A 6,000-nucleotide genomic window follows, 5' to 3' on the forward strand; every position below is an offset into this window, starting at 1 on the left:
TCAGAGCATCCTTATCGAATCATCTGAAAGTAGGGTTGGAAGTGGCCTGCAAGACCATCTAGTCCAGCCCCCTGCTCAACGCAGGACTCCAAGTCAGAGCATCCCTATAGAATTATCAAAAGTTAGGGTTGGAAGGCGCCTGCAGGACCATCTTCCAGCCCCCTGCTCAACGCAGGACTCCAAGTCAGAGCATCCCTATAGAATGATTGAAAATAGGGTTGGAAGGGTCCTCCAAGACCATCCAGGGCACCCCCTGCTCAACGCAGGACTCCAAGTCAGAGTATCCCTCTAGAATCATCGAAAATAGAGTTGTAAGGGGCCTGCAAGACCATCTAGTCCAGCCCCCACCTCAATGCAGGACTCCAAGACAGAGCATCCCTATAGAATCATCAAAAGGTAGGGTTGGAAGGCGGCTGCAAGACCATCTAGTCCAGCCCCCTGCTCAACGCAGGACTCCAAGTCAGAGCATCCCTATAGAATCATCGAAAATAGAGTTGGAAGGGATCTGCAAGACCATCTAGTCCAACCCCTTGCTCAACGCAGGAGTCCAAGCCAGAGCATCCCTATAGAATGATCTAAAATAGGGGTGGAAGGGGCCTGCAAGACCATATAGTCTAACCCCCTGCTCAATGCAGGACTCTAAGAGCATCCGTATAGAATCATCTGAAAGTACGGTTGGAAGGGGCCTACAAGACCATCTAGTCCAACCCCTTGCTCAACACAGGACTCCGAGTCAGAGCATCCCTATAGAATGATCGAAAATAGGGTTGGAAGGCGCCTGCAAGACCATGTATTCCAACCCCGTGCTCAACGCAGGACTCCAAGTCAGAGCATCCTTATCGAATCATCTGAAAGTAGGGTTGGAAGTGGCCTGCAAGACCATCTAGTCCAGCCCCCTGCTCAACGCAGGACTCCAAGTCAGAGCATCCCTATAGAATTATCAAAAGTTAGGGTTGGAAGGCGCCTGCAGGACCATCTTCCAGCCCCCTGCTCAACGCAGGACTCCAAGTCAGAGCATCCCTATAGAATCATGGAAAATAGGGTTGGAAGGCGCCTGCAAGACGATGTATTCCAACCCCCTGCTCAACGCAGGACTCCAAGTCATAGCATGCCTATAGAATTATCAAAAGTTAGGGTTGGAAGTGGCCTGCAGGACCATCTTCCAGCCCCCTGCTCAACGCAGGACTCCAAGTCAGAGCATCCCTATAGAATCATCGAAAATAGAGTTGGAAGGGACCTGCAAGACCATCTAGTCCAACCCCCTGCTCAACGCAGGACTCCAAGTCAGAGCATCCCTATAGAATCATCTGAAAGTAGGGTTGGAAGTGGCCTGCAAGACAATCTAATCCAGCCCCCTGCTCAACGTAGGACTCCAAGTCAGAGCATCCCTATAGAAAGATCGAAAATAGAGTTGGAAGGCGCCTGCAAGGCCATCTAGTCCAGCCCCCTGCTCAACGCAGGACTCCAAGTCAGAGCATCCCTATAGAATGATTGAAAATAGGGTTGGAAGGCGCCTGCAAGACCATGTATTCCAACCCCGTCCTCAACGCAGGACTCCAAGTCAGAGCAGCCCTATAGAATCATTGGAAAGTAGGGTTGGAGGGGGCCTGCAAGTCCATCTAGTTCAGCCCCCTGCTCCAGGCAGGACTCCAGGTCAGAGCATCCCTATAGAATGATCGAAAATAGGGTTGGAAGTGGCCTGCAAGACCATCTAGTCCAGCCCCCTGCTCAACGCAGGACTCCAAGTCAGAGCATCCCTATAGAATTATCAAAAGTTAGGGTTGGAAGGCGCCTGCAGGACCATCTTCCAGCCCCCTGCTCAACGCAGGACTCCAAGTCAGAGCATCCCTATAGAATCATGGAAAATAGGGTTGGAAGGCGCCTGCAAGACGATGTATTCCAACCCCCTGCTCAACGCAGGACTCCAAGTCAGAGCATGCCTATAGAATTATCAAAAGTTAGGGTTGGAAGTGGCCTGCAGGACCATCTTCCAGCCCCCTGCTCAACGCAGTACTCCAAGTCAGAGCATCCCTATAGAATGATTGAAAATAGGGTTGGAAGGGGCCTGCAAGACCATGTATTCCAACCCCGTGCTCAACGCAGGACTCCAAGTCAGAGCAGCCCTATAGAATCATTGGAAAGTAGGGTTGGGGGGAGCCTGCAAGGCCATCTAGTCCAAGCCCCTGCTCCAGGCAGGACTCCAGGTCAGAGCATCCCTACAGAATGATCGAAAATAGGGTTGGAAGGCGCCTGCAATACCATGTATTCCAACCCCGTGCTCAACGCAGGACTCCAAGTCAGAGCATCATTATCGAAACATCTGAAAGTAGGGCTGGAAGTGGCCTGCAAGGCCATCTAGTCCAACCCCCTGCTTCACGCAGGACTCCAAGTCAGAGCATCCCTATAGAATCATCTGAAAGTAGGGTTGGAAGTGGTCTGCAAGACTATGTAATCCAGCCCCCTGCTCAACGCAGGACTCCAAGTCAGAGCATCCTTATAGAATCATCAAAAGGTAGGGTTGGAAGGCGGCTGCAAGACCATCTAGTCCAGCCCCCTGCTCAGCGCAGGACTCCAAGTCAGAGCATCCCTATAGAACCATCGAAAATAGAGTTGGAAGGGACCTGCAAGACCATCTAGTCCAACCCCTTGCTCAACGCAGGACTCCAAGCCAGAGCATCCCTATAGAATGATCTAAAATAGGGGTGGAAGGGGCCTGCAAGACCATCTAGTCTAACCCCCTGCTCAATGCAGGACTCTAAGAGCATCCGTATAGAATCATCTGAAAGTACGGTTGGAAGGGGCCTGCAAGACCATCTAGTCCAACCCCTTGCTCAACGCAGGACTCCGAGTCAGAGCATCCCTATACAATGAACCAAAATAGGGTTGGAAGGGGCCTGCAAGACCATCTAGTCCAGCCCTCTGCTCAACGCAGGACTCCAAGTCATAGTTTCCCTATAGAATGATCGAAAATAGGGTTGGAAGGGTCCTCCAAGACCATCTAGTCCAACCCCCTGCTCAACGCAGGACTCCAAGTCAGAGTTTCCCTATAGAATGATCGAAAATAGGGTTGGAAGGGGCCTGCAAGACCATCCAGGGCACCCCCTGCTCAACGCAGGACTCCAAGACAGAGCATCCCTATAGAATCATCAAAAGGTAGGGTAGGAAGGCGGCTGCAAGACCATCTAGTCCAGCCCCTTTCTCAACGTAGGACACCAAGTCAGAGCATCCCTATAGAATCATCGAAAATAGAGTTGGAAGGGACCTGCAAGACCATCTAGTCCAACCCTCTGCTCAACGCAGGACTCCAAGTCAGAGCATCCCTATAGAATCATCTGAAAGTAGGGTTGGAAGTGGCCTGCAAGACTATCTAATCCAGCCCCCTGCTCAACGTAGGACTCCAAGTCAGAGCATCCCTATAGAAAGATCGAAAATAGAGTTGGAAGGCGCCTGCAAGGCCATCTAGTCCAGCCCCCTGCTCAACGCAGGACTCCAAGTCAGAGCATCCCTATAGAATGATTGAAAATAGTGTAGGAAGGCGCCTGCAAGACCATGTATTCCAATCCCGTCCTCAACGCAGGACTCCAAGTCAGAGCAGCCCTATAGAATCATTGGAAAGTAGGGTTGGAGGGGGCCTGCAAGGCCATCTAGTCCAGCCCCATGCTCCAGGCAGGACTCCAGTTCAGAGCATCCCTATAGAATGATCGAAAATAGGGTTGGAAGTGGCCTGCAAGACCATCTAGTCCAGCCCCCTGCTCAACGCAGGACTCCAAGTCAGAGCATCCCTATAGAATTATCAAAAGTTAGGGTTGGAAGGCGCCTGCAGGACCATCTTCCAGCCCCCTGCTCAACGCAGGACTCCAGGTCAGAGCATCCCTATAGAATCATCGAAAATAGGGTTGGAAGGCACCTGCAAGACCATGTATTCCAACCCCGTGCTCAACGCAGGACTCCAAGTCAGAGCATCCTTATCGAATCATCTGAAAGTAGGGCTGGAAGTGGCCTGCAAGGCCATCTAGTCCAACCCCCTGCTCAACGCAGGACTCAAAGTCAGAGCATCCCTATAGAATCATTTGAAAGTAGGGTTGGAAGTGGCCTGCAAGACTATCTAATCCAGCCCCCTGCTCAACGCAGGACTCCAAGTCAGAGCATCCCTATAGAATAATCAAAAAGTAGGGTTGGAAGGGGCATGCAAGACCATCTAGTCCAACCCCCTGCTCAACGCAGGACTCCAAGTCAGAGCATCCCTAAGGAATCATCTGAAAGTAGGGTTGGAAGTGGCCTGCAAGACTATCTAATCCAGCCTTCTCCTCAACGTAGGACTCCAAGTCAGAGCATCCCTTTAGAATCATCAAAAATAGAGTTGGAAGGAACCTGCAAGACCATCTAGTCCAACCCCTTGCTCAACGCAGGACTCCAAATCAGAGCATCCCTATAGAATGATCGAAAATAGGGTTGGAAGGCGCCTGCAAGACCATGTATTCCAACCCCGTGCTCAACGCAGGACTCCAAGTCAGAGCATCCTTATTGAATCATCTGAAAGTAGGGTTGGAAAAAGCCTGCAAGACCATCTAGTCCAGCCCCCTGCTCAACGCAGGACTCCAAGTCAGAGCATCCCTATAGAATTATCAAAAGTTAGGGTTGGAAGGCGCCTGCAGGACCATCCAGGGCACCCCCTGCTCAACGCAGGACTCCAAGTCAGAGCATCCCTATAGAATGATTGAAAATAGGGTTGGAAGGGTCCTCCAAGACCATCCAGGGCACCCCCTGCTCAACGCAGGACTCCAAGTCAGAGTATCCCTCTAGAATCATCGAAAATAGAGTTGGAAGGGGCCTGCAAGACCATCTAGTCCAGCCCCCTGCTCAATGCAGGACTCCAAGACAGAGCATCCCTATAGAATCATCAAAAGGTAGGGTTGGAAGGCGGCTGCAAGACCATCTAGTCCAGCCCCCTGCTCAACGCAGGACTCCAAGTCAGAGCATCCCTATAGAATCATCGAAAATAGAGTTGGAAGGGACCTGCAAGACCATCTAGTCCAACCCCCTGCTCAACGCAGGACTCCAAGTCAGAGCATCCCTATAGAATCATCTGAAAGTAGGGTTGGAAGTGGCCTGCAAGACTATCTAATCCAGCCCCCTGCTCAACGTAGGACTCCAAGTCAGAGCATCCCTATAGAAAGATCGAAAATAGAGTTGGAAGGCGCCTGCAAGGCCATCTAGTCCAGCCCCCTGCTCAACGCAGGACTCCAAGTCAGAGCATCCCTATAGAATGATCGAAAATAGGGTTGGAAGGCGCCTGAAGACCATATATTCCATCCCCGTGCTCAACGCAGGACTCCAAGTCAGAGCATCCTTATCGAATCATCTGAAAGTAGGGTTGGAAGTGGCCTGCAAGACTATCTAATCCAGCCCCCTGCTCAACGTAGGACTCCAAGTCAGAGCATCCCTATAGAAAGATCGAAAATAGAGTTGGAAGGCGCCTGCAAGGCCATCTAGTCCAGCCCCCTGCTCAACGCAGGACTACAAGTCAGAGCATCCCTATAGAATGATTGAAAATAGGGTTGGAAGGTGCCTGCAAGACCATGTATTCCAACCCCGTCCTCAACGCAGGACTCCAAGTCAGAGCAGCCCTATAGTATCATTGGAAAGTAGGGTTGGAGGGGGCCTGCAAGACCATCTAGTCCAACCCCTTGCTCAACGCAGGACTCCAAGCCAGAGCATCCCTATAGAATGATCTAAAATAGGGGTGGAAGGGGCCTGCAAGACCATCTAGTCTAACCCCCTGCTCAACGCAGGACTCCAAGTCAGAGTATCCCTCTAGAATCATCGAAAATAGAGTTGGAAGGGGCCTGCAAGACCATCTAGTCCAACCCCCTGCTCAACGCAGGACTCCAAGTCAGAGCATCCTTATCGAATCATCTGAAAGTAGGGCTGGAAGTGGCCTGCAAGGCCATCTAGTCCAACCCCCTGCTCAACGCAGGACTCCAAGTCAGAGCATCCTTA

This window comes from Heloderma suspectum, chromosome W (assembly GCF_057233095.1).
Source record: "Heloderma suspectum isolate Gila_16-S chromosome W, 16-S_ref, whole genome shotgun sequence".
Taxonomy (NCBI): domain Eukaryota; kingdom Metazoa; phylum Chordata; class Lepidosauria; order Squamata; family Helodermatidae; genus Heloderma; species Heloderma suspectum.